Genomic DNA, 17277 nt, shown 5'->3' with positions numbered 1-17277 from the left:
CTTCGTTAATGTCTCCTCTCACTGAGTTATTCTTTCCTAGACAAGTTTGAATCTTAGGCAATGTTATGACACCAACGAAAGTAGGAAGCCACTGTCAAATATCTTATCAACATCATTACTCAAAATAATAAGTGCAAAACCATCAGGTAAAGCATAGCAGAGAACAAGAGGGACGTGGAGAAACGTGGAGCATTTAAATCAGACCTTGAAAACCAGCAGCCCAAGAATCTGACCTGACAACATGTATTGTTTGGCCTGCACAATAGTGACCCATGTATTGATTCTAATTTTTTAAATTAGTGGCTGATATGTAAAAGTTGAGATATTTCATATGAACTCAGATCTCCAATTTTTCATTAAAATGTTATACTGTGTGGCAAGGTCGAGCCACATTTCCTTCGAGGCCCTGGCTTCCCTTTAGCAGGAGTTCCATCGCTCTCAGCACATGTTCTGCTTCTGAAATGTACAGTATCTCTCTAGTCCCTATTTTAAAAAATTGAACTTGCAACTTCTAATTTTAAGTGTATTTTCTGAGACACCATACAAAGCAAAATCCAGAATAGTGTTCTAGAACTAACCTGGTAAAAAATCTCAAACCATGGAAATGCAAAACTTATGAGTAAGAACAGAGAAGTTTTAGATTATAGAGCAAGGATGAAATAGCTAATGTGTTAATTTTGGCACATCTTTCACAAGTGGAACCTTCAGCCATGCTAAATCACAGAGATAAATTTAGAATCATTCACAGCCAATAGGATTATTAGTTCCTACATAAGAAAAGCAGGACTAATAACCTCCTGCCTATGTAGAAATCAGTTCTCTGGTCTATGTCTGCTATTCTAAACTGTAGTTGCAAAATTCCTACTGTGGATACATCATAACTAGGAACTGGAGGTGGCCCAAGCTATGAACCAAAAATTGGAAGAGATCACACTAATTTGTGAAACCCCGTATGGAACCAAAACCAAACATTATTTTTTCTAAATTGTGGACTCACCCAAAAAGATTTCTATGAAAACCAATAAAATCCTATTAAACTCATATGATCTATAATTGAATGTTTTCTAAAACGATTTACGATTTAGAAAACCAATGTTTTCTAAAACGATTGAACCAGAACTTTAGAATATTATCTAAACCAAACCAGCATTTTTTCTGTCTGCATCTCTTCTGATAATTATCGTTAAAGGCCTTCATATTTTAGTTCTGGTTACTGTGCATATCAAAAGCACAGGAAACATATTTCAGTCAACTATTAACTCTTTTCAATTCTGACAGGCACTGCTAGTTGCCAACCAAATATCCATTCCGTCCTACTTCTCTAACAAAACCTTGATTTAGTCAAGAAGACAATATTGCAACTTCCCTTTCCTGGCTTCCCTTGGAACTAAGTGTGGCCACCTGTCTAAGTTTCAAACTATGAGATTTAAGCAGAAGTTGAGTGGAACTTCCAGGAAACTTTTCTCCCATGGACCAATTCTATATTCTTCCATCTTGAAATTCAAGTGTATGGTTAGAGCTCTAGTACCTTAAGACAAATTTTAGGATGGGAGCTATGCACTAAGGATGACAAAACAGAAACCAGGAGATAGAGTTATTGTTGACATCCTAAAGGTGCATCCCAGCTCCAGATTTCTTTCACATGAGAGCTTCATAAACCTTTATTGTGTATGAGTCATTGCTTTGAGGATTTTCTGTTATATGCAGCTAGCTAAACCTTATCCTAACTTATAAAGAAAGTATGCTAACATTACTGAAAACAACTCAGTACCTCATTTTATTCAACAAACATTCACTGAATATCTACTCTGCATCAAGCGTTGCATTAAGGATACTGATATATTTCCTGCTGTCATGGAACACAGAAGAAAGAAAACTTGGCTAGGCAACTACATCCCAGACCTAGCCCTACTATTAACTAATGAAGTCTTTGAACTTGGAGAAGCCACTCCACTTCTCTGAGCACCAGGGCCTTCATATGTAATACGATGAGGCCTGACTGTCTTTTCTAAGGTCATTTCCAGCTCTTCCATCACATGATTCAGTGGGTGTCCATAGAAAGCTGATTTTTTTCCTCACCATCCATAGAGCCCTACCCCACCCTGAGTCCCCAGAGGCCAGTAATACGGTCCTAATTGTCCCTCTCCAACCACAGTTGATAAGACCAAAGCTAGACAATCAGATTATACCTCCTGGGAATCTGAAGCTGAAATATTGTGTTACTGAGTCAGTTACATGGTACCAGGCACTTGAACTGAAAGGTCATGTGGAATGGGGGTAAAGTGAGGGACATAGCAAACCAGCATCCTGTGTGAGCCAATGTTTGGGGAGTAGAGACACATGAGAAGTAGGGAAAGTTGCCTGCATAATGGAGCAAGAACACACAAAGAAGGAAAATCCAACGGTGCCAAACTGGCAGCCCAGTGGGGCGGAGATAGTTCGTAGTTGGATTTTCAATTGAACCACATTTAAAAATTTTGGATCATTTGTCAAGATTTTTAAAAGAAGAAATTTTGCATAAAGTTTGAAATTTCCAGCATCTCTGAATTCTTGAAAGATCTGACGGCACTGGACTTTCTTTTTTGCGTGGCCATGGGAGACTGGCGCAGGGTTGTCTAAACAAGATGAGTTATGTCAGTGCCCACCCCTCCCCATTATCTAACACCAGTGCTCTGCATTCATTTCCCCTCCCTATAGGGCTCTTGTTGGTATTTGAGTTTGAGGCCCTGCCCCAGGCAGTGTAGACACATGAGAAAGTGACAGGCTCAGCCATGATCGTCTAATTTCAGTGTCCCCTGTGTAGTCCCAGCTCTGCTCTAGTAACTGTCCTAGAATAGTTGTTAGATTCCAGAGCCAGTGGTAAGGAAAGCCAAGAAACAGCACGACTAACATAGTAGAACACCCAAAGGCTCAACAATTGTCAGAATCAGGTACTTCTAGAAGTGGAAGGTTAAGGTAAGACTAATAAGAATGCAGATTAAAAGCAGTTGAAGGAGACTTCCGCTTAGGCCAAGATGGAGCAGCAGGGACCAGTTTTACTCCCTTACCAGACACAATTTATAAAATAGACAAAATACATGAAACAATTGTTCTCAAGACATTGGATATTAGGCAACATAGTACAGCCATCCCTGAGAGACAGAAAATAAACATAAGCTCCATGATTGCCCCAGCTTACTATCTTGAGATAGTTTTTATTTCCACCCCCAAATTGGCCAGAACACACATTATTCTTTCATGCACACAGATCATTTACCAAAATAGTCCCTATTCTGGGCCATAAAATAAGACTCAATAAATTTAAAAGGACTCAAGTCGTACAAAGTATGTTCTAAGACCAAAAGTAAATAACACCAGAAATCAATGAGAAAAACATATCTCAAAACCCCCAAATGTTTGAAAACAAAATAACACACTTCTTAACTCAGGAGTCAAAGAAGAAATCAAAAGAGTAATTAGAAAGTATTTGAACTGGAAGAAAATGAAAACACAATATATCAAAACTTGTGGGTACAACTAAAGCAGAACTTAGAGGGAAATCTATAGCACTAAACACTTAAGTTAGGAAAAATAAAAAAGAAGAAAGTCTCAAATCAATGACCTCAGCTTCCTTCCAACTTAAGAAACCAGAAAAAGAAGAGCAAATGAAACCGGAAGTAAAGATAAGAAAGGAAATAAAAATAATAATACCAAAAGCTTAAGGAAATAATACTAATTCTATACAGACTCTTCCAGAAAATTAAAGAGGAGGTAAGGAGTCCTATGAGGGCAGTATGCAATGATACCAAATCAGACAAAGGCATTGCATGAAAAGAAAACTACACATCAATACTCATGAACATAAATGCAAACTTCTGTTTTTTAAATTGAGGTATAATTGACATACAATATTATATTAGTTTCAGGTGTACCACATAGTGATTAGACATTTGTAGATGTAAATTTCTTAAAACAAATAACCAAAAACAAACAAACAAACAAACAAATAACCAAGTAGGTATTATCCCAGGATTATAAGGTTGATTTAACATTTGAAAATCAATAAATTTAATTCACTATGTCAATAAATTAAAAAAGAAAAACCATGTGACATCTCAATAGATACAAAAAAGCATTTAAAAAATCTAACTTTCCTGATAAAAACCTTCAACAAAGTAAGAACATTTGGGAACTTCTGCAACCTGATGAAGAATATCTAGGAAAACCTACAGCCAACATCATACTTCGTGGTGAAAGACGGACTGCTTTCCCCCTAACATCAGAATGAGGAAAGGATGTCTGCTCTCATCACATATATCCAACATTGAACTGAAGGCTCTAGCCACTGCAATAGGCAAGACGAAGAAACAAAGGCATCCAGGTTGGAAAAGAAGAAGTAAAAGTGTCTTTATTCACAGATGATGTGATTATCTATGTAGAAAATCCTAGGCAACCTACAAAAAAAACTACTAGAATTAATAAATGAGTTTTGTAAAGTTTCAGTATATAAGAGTAATAATGTAAAAAAATCAAAGTACATTACTATATACCAGTAACAAATTACAGGAAATAGAATTTAAAATATTCAATACCATTTAAAAATATGAAATACTTAAGGATAAATCTGACAAAAGATATGTAAATCTTGTATAATGAAACTAAAAAACACTGCAGAGAGAAATAAACAATATTTAAATAAATAAATAAATATATATATATATATATATATATATATATATATATATATATATATATAATAAAAGTACTGTTTTCTTGGGTTGGAATGCTCAATGTTGTTAAAATGTAAATTTTCCACAATTTGATCTATAGATGCAATACAATTTCAGCCAAAATCCCAGTGAGCTTTTTACATTATACATTATATTGTTAATTTTCACATTGACAAGCTGATTCTAGAATCCATTTGGAAATGAAAAGGACCTAAAATAGTCAATTCAACTTTGAAAAAGAAGAATAAAAGTAGAGGACTTGGGCTTCCCTGGTGGTGCAGTGGTTAGGAATCCGCCTGCCTAATGCAGGGGACACGGGTTCGAGTCCTGGTCCGGGAAGATCCCACATGCCACGGAACAACTAAGTCCGTGCGCCACAACTACTGAGCCTGCGCTCTAGAGCCGGCGCTCCGCAACAAGGAAAGCCACCGCAATGAGAAGCCAGTGCACCGCAGCAAAGAGTAGCCCTCGCTCGCCTCAACTAGAGAAAAGCCCAGGTGCGGCAACGGAGACCCAGTGCAGTCAAAAATAAAAAATAAATTAATTAAAAAACAAAACAAAACAAAACAGAGCCTTAAAAGAAAAAAAAGTAGAGGACTTACACTACCCAACTTCAAGACTTATTATAAAGCTACAATAATCAAGACAATGTGGTACTGAATTCAAGATAAACAAATAGAATAATGGGTTAGAATGGAGAATACAGAAATAAATCCTTGCAAAAGTGCAAAGGCAATTTGATGGGAAAGCATAGTCTTTTTGACAAATGGTGCTGCAATGATTGGATATCCATATACAAAAACCAGAAGTTTGATCCATACCTCACACCATATTTTAAAAATTAACTCAAAATGGATCACAGACCTAAATTTAAAACCTAAAAGTATAAAACTCCTAGAAGAAAACAGGAGAAGGTCTTTGTGACCTTAGATTAAGCAAAGATTTCTTAGGTACAACATCAAAAGATCAATGAATAAAAGAAAATAATAGATAAATCGGATTTCATCAAAATTAAGAACATTTGCTCTTTGAAAAACATTGTTAAGAGAATGAAAAGACAAGCTACAGACTGGGAATATATATATATATATATGCAAGTCACATATTTGATAAAGGATTTGCATCCAAACTATGCAAAGAAATCTTAAATGGGCAAGAGATTTGAACAGACAGTTCACCAAAGAGGATATACACATGGCAAATAAGCATATATGCAAAGGGGCTCAGCATTACTAGCCATTCAGAAATGCAAATTAAAACCAGAGTGAGATATGAGTACACACTTACTACAATGTCTAAAATTTAAATGACCAAATCATGTGTTGACAAGGATGTTGAGCGACTGGAATTTTCTCATCCATTGCTGGTGGGAGTATAACAGATACAGTCTCTTTGGGAAACACTCCTAGGTGTTAACCCAAGAAAAATGAAAAACTACGTATACACAGCAACTTGCCTATGAATGTTCATAACAACTTTATTTGTAATAACCAAAACCTAGAAACAATCCAAATGTCCATCAACAAGTGAATAAATTGTGACCTATTGATACAATGAGATACCAGTTAGCAATAAAAGAAATGAATTATAGATACCCTCAACGACATGGATGAATCTCAGAATAATTATACTGAGTGGAGAAAAAGAAAGCCAGAACCCTTCCCCTGAAAGAGCACATAATGTATGATAACATTTATATAAAATTTTAGAAAATGCAAACTGATCTATAGTGACAGACAGCAAATCAGTAGTTGCCTAGGGATAGAGAGGAAACTGTGGTGGTAGTTAACATGCTCGCTATCTTGACTGTGGTGATGATTTCACAGGTGTGTACATTCATAGGTATACACATATTTATTAAATTGTACATTGCAGGGAATCCCTGACGGTCCAGTGGTTAGGACTCCTTTCTTTCACTGCAGAGGGTGCAGGTTCAGTTCCTGGTCGGGAAACTATGATCCCACTGAGCCGCACAGTGTGGCCAAAAACAAAAGCAAAAACAAACAAACAAAAACCCAAATTGTACATTATAAATAAGTGCTATTTATGTTACATCTATTATACCTCAATAAAGCTGTTTAAAAATATATATAATAGTTTGATCCTTAAGTTCCTTCCCCAACTCTGTACAGCTGGGCAACTGCTCTTCCATAATCCTGCCGTTAGACTCGGGTTATTTTCTGGAGGAAGATAACAGAGGGTCCGTGGACTGAAGGACAGCAGGCACAGTTGATGGCAAGGGAATTACGACAAAAGCATGAAAGTCTACATGCTGAACACTGAGACTCACAGCCCTCTAGCCCCGCTTGGCTCCTGGAACCCTGGCAGTCGGGCCTATCTCCTCCAGGCAGAAGACTGGAAAACTCTTCTCTGGGCAATCCTATTGGCCCAAGAAGAAAGATTTAAACATTCTGACACTGGGGATTCCCTAAATAAACAGCATAGCCAGATAACCCTACCGTGAAGTCCACAATCAACAAGTCCCACTCGCGAGATAAGAGCTTCTAATTGGCTTTATAATATCCCACTCTTTAACATGAGCAGACAACTCAGATTAGAATTTAACTAGTATGAGAACATAAAGGGACAGAAAAGGTGCTTGAACAGGGAGCTGGGGAGCATTATTGGAAAAATAGAGAAATGATCATGTTCTTTAGGGAGAAGTCGTTAGAAAATGTCCCAAATTTAAATTGCCCAAGAAGTAGCAATATAAGCCTATTATTAGGTTATGTAAAGATAAATATTAAAAGAACCAGCTGAAAAAATTGGAAGTGGTTGCCTCTTGGGAAGAGAAAATGGGGAGGGATGAGAAAATTGCAGTAGCAACAAGTCTAGGAGAATCAGGTGAGTCTTTAAATTATGTGCCCCTGTAACTTTTATAAAAATTGTGGGGGGGGGGTGGTGGGGAGTGAAAGAAATTCAGTTAAAGCTGAATAAAGCTCTTGGAAAGTCAATGGATAGGACGGCCACATGTCCCTGTTTGCCAAAGACATGCAAGGTTTTCAGCTATTAAGAGGGCTCTCTCTTACCCTCCAAATATCTCAGTGTCTCTAATTTGATAATGGACGTGTTGGGCTGACACCTCCTGAACCCAATGATGGACATTAACATCACCCTAACACGAGACAGGGTGTCTTCCTCCTGTGATGTCACAGGAAGTGCACAGCACCACCTGTGAAATATCCTTGCCTCCCCCCTAAAAAAGAAAAAGAACTGGAATCTAATCAAGTCTCAGGTTTCTCAAAATTCACATTTGGGGACACATAATTCTTTCTTGTGTGTCTAGGATGTTTAGCAGTTTCCCTAGCCTCTACCCACTCGATGCAAATAACACTACCACGGAGTTGTGACAATCAATATGTCTCTACACACTACCAAATGGGGGTGGGGGAGTGCGGAGATCTCCCTCAGGTGAGAACCACTGCTCTACATCTAAGCACCAACTTCCAGGAAATGGGATGGAGAACTATGTTAAAGGGCACCAGCAGGATACAATCCGAATGCAGAATGTGGGAAATTCGAAAGGACAGATGACCCAGTTTTTTCAACAAACATAAGGCCTGGGGAAAGTATGGAAGGGGAGATTGTTACAGTGCAAAAGGCCTTTTTAAAAAAATCAACAAATGCAATGTGTGGACCCTGTTTGGATCCTCACTTAAACAAGCTGCAAATAGACCTGTATGACACAACTGGAGAATACTGAATTCGGGCTACACATTACGACGCTGAGATGTTGTTCATTTTGCGGGTGTGATAATGGTACTGTGGTTATGTTATTTTTTTTTAAGTTTTCTGTTACAGATACACACGGCTGTATTAATGGATCAAATGACATGATGTCTGGTTGCAAAGGGGGATGTAATGGATCAGATCAAACAAGAACATCAGACCATGAATGGTTACTGCAACTCACTGATGGGTACCTGGGCATTCATTATACTTGCCTCTCTCCTTTTGTGTATGTTTGAAACTTTCCATAATAAGAACTTAAATGAAAGAAAGGAAGTCCAAGAAATTAAAAATAAAGCGTGGCTTACTATAAGCATATGGACTGGGGGTCCAGAGCTTGGGGATTTATTCCTGTTGCTCCACTAACCAATCTGCTCATTTTAGCAGGGGAGTCACTTCTCTGGCCTGTAGAATCAGCGTCTTGAGTTAAAATACATTTGTGAGGTTTTCAACGATTCCACAACATGCCTTGAAAAGTGAGTTGAACAGTGTCCCTGAGGACCAGCAATTTCAAAAGTCTGAATTTGTGGTGGATACGCTGGGGGTGTTCTGGCCCAGGGCTCCCAGATTCCCTCCACGGCCCCTCAACTAGTTTAGAAGTAGCAAGATCAGCTGTGCTAGAACATTCTGAATTAGAAAGTGCCTGCTGAAAAAAGCTTGCGTCAAATCCCTCTTTGAGCGGGCTGTGGCTGCAGTTTGAGTAACTTGTCAGGAAAGTGTGAATTACAAGTCAGTATTACAAAAGTGTTTATTTTCAGCCTTTCCAAAGAACAGTGAGAAAGAGGGAAGCGTGCATAATAAAGCAGCCGGGCATCTGAGGCGAAAGTTTGCTTTTTCTTATCCTCTCCCTCCCAACCTCACCTCTCACCAGAGTCTACAGGCATCCCTTTCCTGTGATCCTGAATGCAGCGAACAGGAAGAGGGCAGGTGGAGAGGCAGGGAGGAAGGAGGTACCACCACTCACAGTCGGGGGGTGCAAAGGAACAACTCATGTCCTGTTTTCCCATCCCCCCTGCCGAGCCCTCCTGCCACGAACGCAATGATTAATGTAGGACTGACTGCCAAACGCCACAAAGGAAACCCTTAGAGAGAGCTCCCCGAATTCAACACCCCTAGGGAATACAGCATCCAAAAGATCTCTACCCTTGCTTTGAAGAAGGCAGAAAACCTGCCTTGTCACCATATGTAGAGCATCGCCCACGATGAAAGAAAGGGGGGGAGCTCACACCGGTTTCCTCCCCTGCACCCCTTCCCTGGGCCCCATCTGAAACCTCAGCTCCTTTCCCTCAACCTATCAGAAGGGCCCGCCAACAGTTTTCGGCCTCCAGAGTGACCTTCCACCGACGCAAACCTGCCCAAACCACTCATGCGCCTCTTCAAGATGTTTTCACATACCTCATCTCTGCGGGCTTAAAATCCAGACCTCCAGTAGAGGCGGTGAGTGCTAGTGATTTAAAAGCTCCCTCAGACATCGAAGGAGCCACAGGACTTCCCTGGATAAACCAGAATGAGCTTCTTTATAATATTCATATGCCAGGCCCAGGTGCAGAACAAAGGAATCTCACCCAGATAGGCGGCTCTTGGCTTTAAGCCTGGACTTCGCGGCCTCTCCCACTCTGTCCCTTTCCAGTCTCCCCAGACGTCTTTGGTTACCACATGGCAGCCTCCCTGCCCTGCAGAGAGTGCGGTGGGAAGGGCAGCCCCAGAGAGTGGGGGATGCAGGGGGGGATGGAGCAATTTCAGGAGGGATAGAGGGTTTATTCCAAAAGTCTTGTCCACCTGTATCGTCAATCAAAGCAGCCCAGAGGCAGAGGCAAACAAGGACCCTGAAGGGTAGAGAGAGCCCCAGGGAGCCAGCAGAAGATGAACCAGATCCATTCTGGAGAAGAAGCAGAAGCACCTGAGGGGGCTTACACAAACACATGTTTAACGACACCAGTAGCACAGGAATAAATTCTCCTGAGAAAACACTTAAGCTATTTCAGAGTAAGCTACTGCATCGGTTAGGATGTATTCAATTGTATCGGAACGCCTGCCTAACGGTGGTTTAAGCAATAAAGACATTTAAATATCTCAGGTCACAAGAAGTTTGAAGAAGAGGAATCTCTGCTTTACAACACTGAGATGTCAGGATGCTGGATTGAACTCTGCCATTCTCCTGGCCTCTCCCTCAGGGTCATAAGATGGTTGCCATAGCTCCATGCATCACGTTTTCAAACAACATCACCCTAAGACAGAAAGGAGGTGCAGAGGCAGAGCTCTTCATCCACTATACTCTCCTTGTTATTAGAGCAAAAAAATACTTCTAGAAGAAAACAGTGGACTAGATCGCATGGTTACTCCTAAAAAACAGCACAGGCAAAGACAACCAGTCTAAGTGTACTTGGCTTAGATCAGCCATGCCTGGACCTACCTTCCCTGAGGACAGTGCTGCCCTTTGATACTTGAACAAAATTTGAATTGTTAGTATGAAAGGATGGAAGAGGGTGGGAAATGGCTGCTATTAGGCAACCACTGGTGTCTACCACAGCTAAAGTCCCCTTGGACTCTCATCCCCTTTGACTGCCTCCTCCCACCTCCCCAATGCAAACCACTATTATCATTCCAGACCTTACACACATGTACATATATGTATACACCACACACCATAATAGACAGTAGACTTGGAGCATTTAACAGACTTACAGCAGCATGTGTGTGTGTGCGTGTGTGTGTGTGTACAAACACACCATCCTACTCTAGGCATCTTTCTGCAATCTGCTTCATCATTCAACGATACGTCTCAGAGATCCACCCACGCCAATACTTATTAACCTCTTCCGTCCTTGCAACTGCTACATTGTGTTCCCTGGAGTGGACGTGTCACTGTTCACTTAGATACTTCCCTGTTGAGAGTCTCTTGGTTATTTTTAGAGCAGCTTCTACTTGCTTCTGTGCATACAGGCACTGGGTGTTCTCCATGCGGCCCTCCAGCTCCTTTCTCTGCTCCGTGTTCAAATTGCTGACTGCTATAAATACAGGAGCTGGCCCTCTGGCATCTGGTTGGGTGAAACCTATATGAGAGGCCCGAAACCAGAGGGTGCAAAAGAGAGGAGCTGGGGTGTTTATTCCCCTCGGTCACTTCCTGCCAAGCTGCAGGTTGGCAGGGGCTATGTTCTTCTACCCAAGGCTACAGCTCCTGTCAAGGGACATGTCCTACAGCTAAAGTTCTCAGGGGTCCCGGTGTCCGCTCTTGTCCCCTTGCTGCTTCCGGCCCCAGGTGGTAGCATTTCTCCCTTCTGTGGACCATCCCTCTCCAGGGGCTGTCTGTTTCCTGGATTCTGACTGATAGAGATCATTACATTCACTACAAAGAGCAAAAACAATGAAGACCAGAACCTTTCAATACAAGGTCCATTTGTCCCCCAGTCTGACTCACTGTTTCTCCCAGCATCTCCCCTTTCTAGCTCCTGCTTTCATCTCCTCTCCATCACTGGGTCCTTGTAAGCAGCAGCCCAGATGACCCCCAGCCCTAGATCCGCCTGGCCCCTGGATGCCACTATCTTAGCACTCTGGCTCCTCGTCCGGACTGACCTGTCCTCCCTTGTGTGGGAACCCACGGAGATCTTTAATTGGTTGTTGCCAAATGAGAGAAAATACTCACGGTTCTCACGGTGCAGGACCAGGAATATGCATGCAATGCCCGACGGCGGGAACATCTCCTCCCCCTACTGCCCCCTCCCCCCACTGCCCCCGCCCCAGCCAGCCCCAGGGCCATGACAAGAAACCAAAGGCTCCCTCTCAGGGCTCTGGGCTCTCCAGTACTTCACCTCTTGCCTCCTCTTAAACTCAACACCAAGTTCTCTGCTTCAAACCCTAAGATGAATTTAACAACCAGTTAACAAGTTTCAGCACAGCAGTTACTAATACGGGCTGTGAAGGCAGATAAATCAATGTTCAAATTCCAACTCCACCACTCAACAGCTGAGAGGCCGCATAACAGTTCTTTAACTGCTCTGTGCCTGTTTTCTCACTGTAAAATTGAAATAACCATATTACTTACCTCATAGGGTTGTTTTAAAGATCACATACGATCTATCTAAAAATATATCTGAAAGACCTCAACACAGAGCCTAGTCAAGAGAGAGCCCTCCATGCATGGTAATAGATATGACTCCTCAACGCTATATATATGTTTGCTGTAGGAGGAAAAATAAGCCACGGCCCTACCTTCAAAGAGCCTGCAATCTGCTTTGGAAGACACAAAGAACATTCTTGTAATCATGAACAACACAGATGACCCTCTGTTCAAATGGCAAATTATCTGGTATAAGTTCCAGTGCAACAGTAGTCAGGTGATCCTTTCACATATCTGACTTTTCATATTGCCTGACAGGTTCTTGAGGTTAAATGCCAAGCATTATGGTCCTTGGTATGCCCAGTGGTCGCACACAGTAGGCATTCAAACACAATTTGTCTATATACCCAAGGAATACTTGGATAGCAGGTCAGAACAAGCACTTCTTTCTTTCTAAAGCACTTTGAAAGTGAAGCATCATTTAATTCTCATAAACAACCTTGTGAGATCGTTACTATTATGATCACCTGCATTTTCCAAAATAAGGGAAGGAGGGCTCAAAAAAAGCTTAGCATCTTGTTCAAGTCACAAAGTCAGCTTATGCTGGAACTGGTCTGGGACCCAAGGCCTTTGACCATAAACGTGGATCCTCTTCCTATAAGGACCACAGAAGTCCATCAGCTGAAGAGGTCTATCTTCTGTCAAGTGTCTTTTTCTGGCCTCTAGTGCGCTCTCTTTTTTATACTATCTCTTTGTTCTCTCTAGCTGAGACAGCTGTCTCCAGTTTTTTCTTTCAGCCAAAGGCAATCCAATTCATTAGGATTTATCTTCAGGGAGGCAGAGACTCTCCTGTTTATCCAAGCTTCTATCAGACATATAAATGTATAATATGTCATTAAACTCTGAAATATATGACATAGTCATAACCACACACAAGCTATTAAAAAGTTCGTTACCTCCAGTGGGAGATATTCACCATGCTTACTGCTCTCTCTTCTTTGCAAGGCCAGAGAGAGTAAGCTCTCTGGTTAGGGGAAATCTTTTAGTTTGTCTAGGAATCCTCCTCAAAGCAGTTGTATTACTGATAAATCCTAGTTTATTTGTAATGCATTGAAAGGCAATGTTTAAGAAAAAAAAAAGAAACTTTTTTATCACAAAAAGCACTGCCTGCCCTTTGAGAAAAAAGAAAATCAAACAATACTGAAATGTGTAAAGTAAGAAGTGAAAATTCTCAAGAGAATGAGAACATAAGCCAAGGACTGAGAGAAAATATTTGCAAAAGCCCTCTAACAGAGGACTGATATCCAAAATATACAAAGAACACTTACAACTCAACAATAAAAAAATGAGCAACCTGATTAAACACTGAGCCAAAGACCTGAACAGACACCTCACCAAAGATTCATAGATGGAAAATAAGCATATGAAAGGATGCTCAACATCATATGTCATTAGGGAATTGCAGATTAAAACAGCAATGAGATATCACTACATACCTATTAGAATGGCCAAGTCCAAAATGCTAACAGCATCCGGGGATCTGAAGTAACTGTCATTCATTGCTGGAGGGAATGCAAAACGGTACAGCCACTTCAGAAGACAGTTTGGCAGTTTCTTACAAAGTTATAGTCTTACCGTACAATCCTGCAATTTCGCGTTCCTTGGTATTTATCCAGATGAGTTGAAAACTTATGTCCACACAAAACCCTGTACACAGATGTTTATAGCAGTTTTATTCGTAATTGCCACAATTGGAAGCAACCAAGATGTCCTTCAGCAGGTGAATGGATAAACTGTGGCACATCCAGACAATGGAATATTACTCAGTAGTAAAAGGAAATGAGCTATCAAGCCATGAAAAGACATGGAGGAATTTAAATGCAAATTACTAAGTGAAAGAAGCCAATCAAAAGGGCTGCATACTATGTGATTCCAACTCTATGACATTCTCGAAAAGGCAAAACTATGGAGGTAGTAAAAAGATCAGTGGTTGCCGGGGGTTGTGGAGAGGGAAGGATGAATAGAGAGAGCACAGAGGATTTTCAGGGCAGTGAAGATACTCTGTGTGATACTGTAATGCTGGATATATGTCATTATACACTTGTCAAAACCCATAGAATGTGCAACTTTTTTTTTTTTTTTTTTTTTTTTTTTAGAATGTGCAACATTAAGAGTGAACCCTAATGTCAACTATGGACTCTGGGTGATAATCATGTGTCAGTGTAGGTTCATTGACTGTAACGAACGTACCCCTCTGGTGGGAGATGTTGATAGTGAGAGTGGCTGGAGGTATGGGGGAGGGGACGTACAGGCAATATCTGCATCTTCCCTTCAGTTTTGCTATCAATTTAAAACTACTCTAAAAAATAAAGTAGTTTTTAAAGTGGAAGTTATTTTCCCTGTGCCTCCCATGACCAATTGCACTCCCCACATGTAATTGTTATCAAATGTTTAGTGTATTTACTTTCAGTCTTTTTTCTCACACACACATAATGTGTGTGGATATGTAAATTTTTTTTAAAGGTCAGCAAAAGCTGTGTACATGTACAAGATTATAGCAGTGTCTCCTTTTAATAGTGGAAATACTTAAAAGTATACAGTTGTTCAAATAAGGAATACAGTCATCCCTCTAGTATCCACAGGAGAGTGGTTACAGGACCCCCCCACCCCAAGACACCAAAATCCATGGATACTCAAGAGCCCTATATAAAATGGCACAGTATTTGCATATAACCGACTCATATCCTCGTGTATACTTTAAATCATCCCTAAATTACTTATACTACTTAATACAATGCAAATGCTATATACATAGTCGTAAATGCAGGGTAAATCTATGTAAATAGTGGCAATGTGTGTGGCAAATTCAAGTTTTGCTTTTTGGAGCTTCCTGGAATTTTTTTAAAAGTATTTTTGACCCATAGTTGGTTGAATCCATTGATGCCAAACCTGCAGATATGAAGGGCTGACTGTAGCTGAGTAAACTATGATATATGGCTAATTAAGCACTGTATAGTGGACACTTCTGGAGACTCCAAGTTAGAGTCAGATAGAACTGGATTTAAATTCCCATCTTGCTATTTAAACACATACTGAGCAATCTCCAAACTCTTAATTTTTCATCTGTACCATAAAAGCCCAGAGGGCTGCTGTATAGATTAAATTAAAAGCGAGACTGCGTATGAGGTCCTCAGCAAAGTGCCTGGCACCTCGGTGCTCCGTCGGTCATGGTCCCTCCTCCAGGGTAGACCCTTGTCTCGGTGATCATTGCTCTCCCCAGCAGCTTAACTCCACGCCTGGCACAAAGTAAGCAGTAAAATAAACGCTGGCTGGGACTTCCCTGGCAGTCCAGTGGTTAAGACTCCGAGCTTCCACTGAAGGGAACATGGGTTCGATCCCTGGTCGGGGAGCTAAGATCCTGCATACCGCACAGCGTGGCCAAAAAAAAAGAAAAAGAAAAAAATAATAAATGCTGGCTGAGTTGGACTGGAGTGGAATATTGTAACTTTTTAAAATCTGTATTTAGAGACAAGGTGTGGGGCTTGGGATTTCAAGGAAGACAATATTTAATAGAATGAGAGGCAGACACGAAGTTAGATGGTCCGGGGAAGTCGAGGTCAGGGAAGCCTCCGCTGCCCTGCACGATGTGGAGGGACCATCGCAGGTGACCTCAGGTCCTGCAGCACCTAAGGGGTGACTCCCAAGGGGCTGCCAGGAGCTCCCGGCCAGACCTCCCACCTGCCCCGGCAATGAGGTTTTCTCTGTGCAGCTCTGTCACGGCTCTCAGTTGACTCATTGAGAGAGAGCCCAAGCCTGGGCAAAGAAATGCAGAAACAACGTTAAGTTCTGACAGGGGAAGAGGGGGACTCTCATGGCTCAACCTGTGGGATACTGCAGGAGCATTTTTCAAAACTAAAAACAACTTTAGTTTTATATCACAAATATGTGCCCGTTGCAGAGGAGAAATCATCCATAATCTCACCTGCCAGAGAAAACCCCTGTTATAACCATGGTCTTATTTTCTCATGGATCTTTTCCTATACCTGCATACATGTATCATACATGTGTGATATGTAAAATATTACATGTGTATGTATGTGTTTTTCATATATGATATCCTTTTATCATATCAATAAACAATCATCCATGACATCATTTTTAATGGCAGAATAGAATTCCAATGTCTGGCTAAACCATACTTTATCTAACCAGTCATCGATTGTCAGACGTTTGGGTCATTTCCAAAATCTTGCTATTCTAAACAGTGCTGCCAGGAGCTTAGAGCCGTGCAGTGAACTTCTGATCCTCTTTCACAGAGTGTGAAAGAGAACAACGGGCTATTTGCTAAATTGACCTCAACCCCAAAGCGTCACCCCTCTCCCTACCCCCGGTGATACCCAGTCCTCTGGAGTCTGGCTGCAGGAATCCACAGTCAGGACCTTGGATTCTTGAGGATTTGTCCTCCTCCCAGAAGGAGTGTCTGAGCCTCTTTGAACCCACGTAATTTGATGCAAGGGCCCTGAAATCAGGCCAGCTCTCGGCAAAATTGGGAAGGAGGTGAAGGTAGTCTTGGCTCCCTCTCAACTCCCTTCCCTAGTACTGTCCAGTGCTCCCAGGAGGCAACTGCCCAGTGCCCCCCCACACCCCGGGCCCCGTCTCAGCATCTGACACCCTAACTTCTGCAGCTGTGACAGTAGTCAGGCTATAAAGAGCCATACATTCCAGGAATGTATAACCCTCAAAAAGTTCCCTTTAACATCTTGAGTCAACCAACATGGCTTG

Source organism: Eschrichtius robustus, chromosome 15 (genome assembly GCF_028021215.1).
Source record: "Eschrichtius robustus isolate mEscRob2 chromosome 15, mEscRob2.pri, whole genome shotgun sequence".
NCBI lineage: Eukaryota > Metazoa > Chordata > Mammalia > Artiodactyla > Eschrichtiidae > Eschrichtius > Eschrichtius robustus.
The sequence above is the reverse complement of the archived record's forward strand: the minus strand, read 5'-3'. Positions refer to the sequence as shown.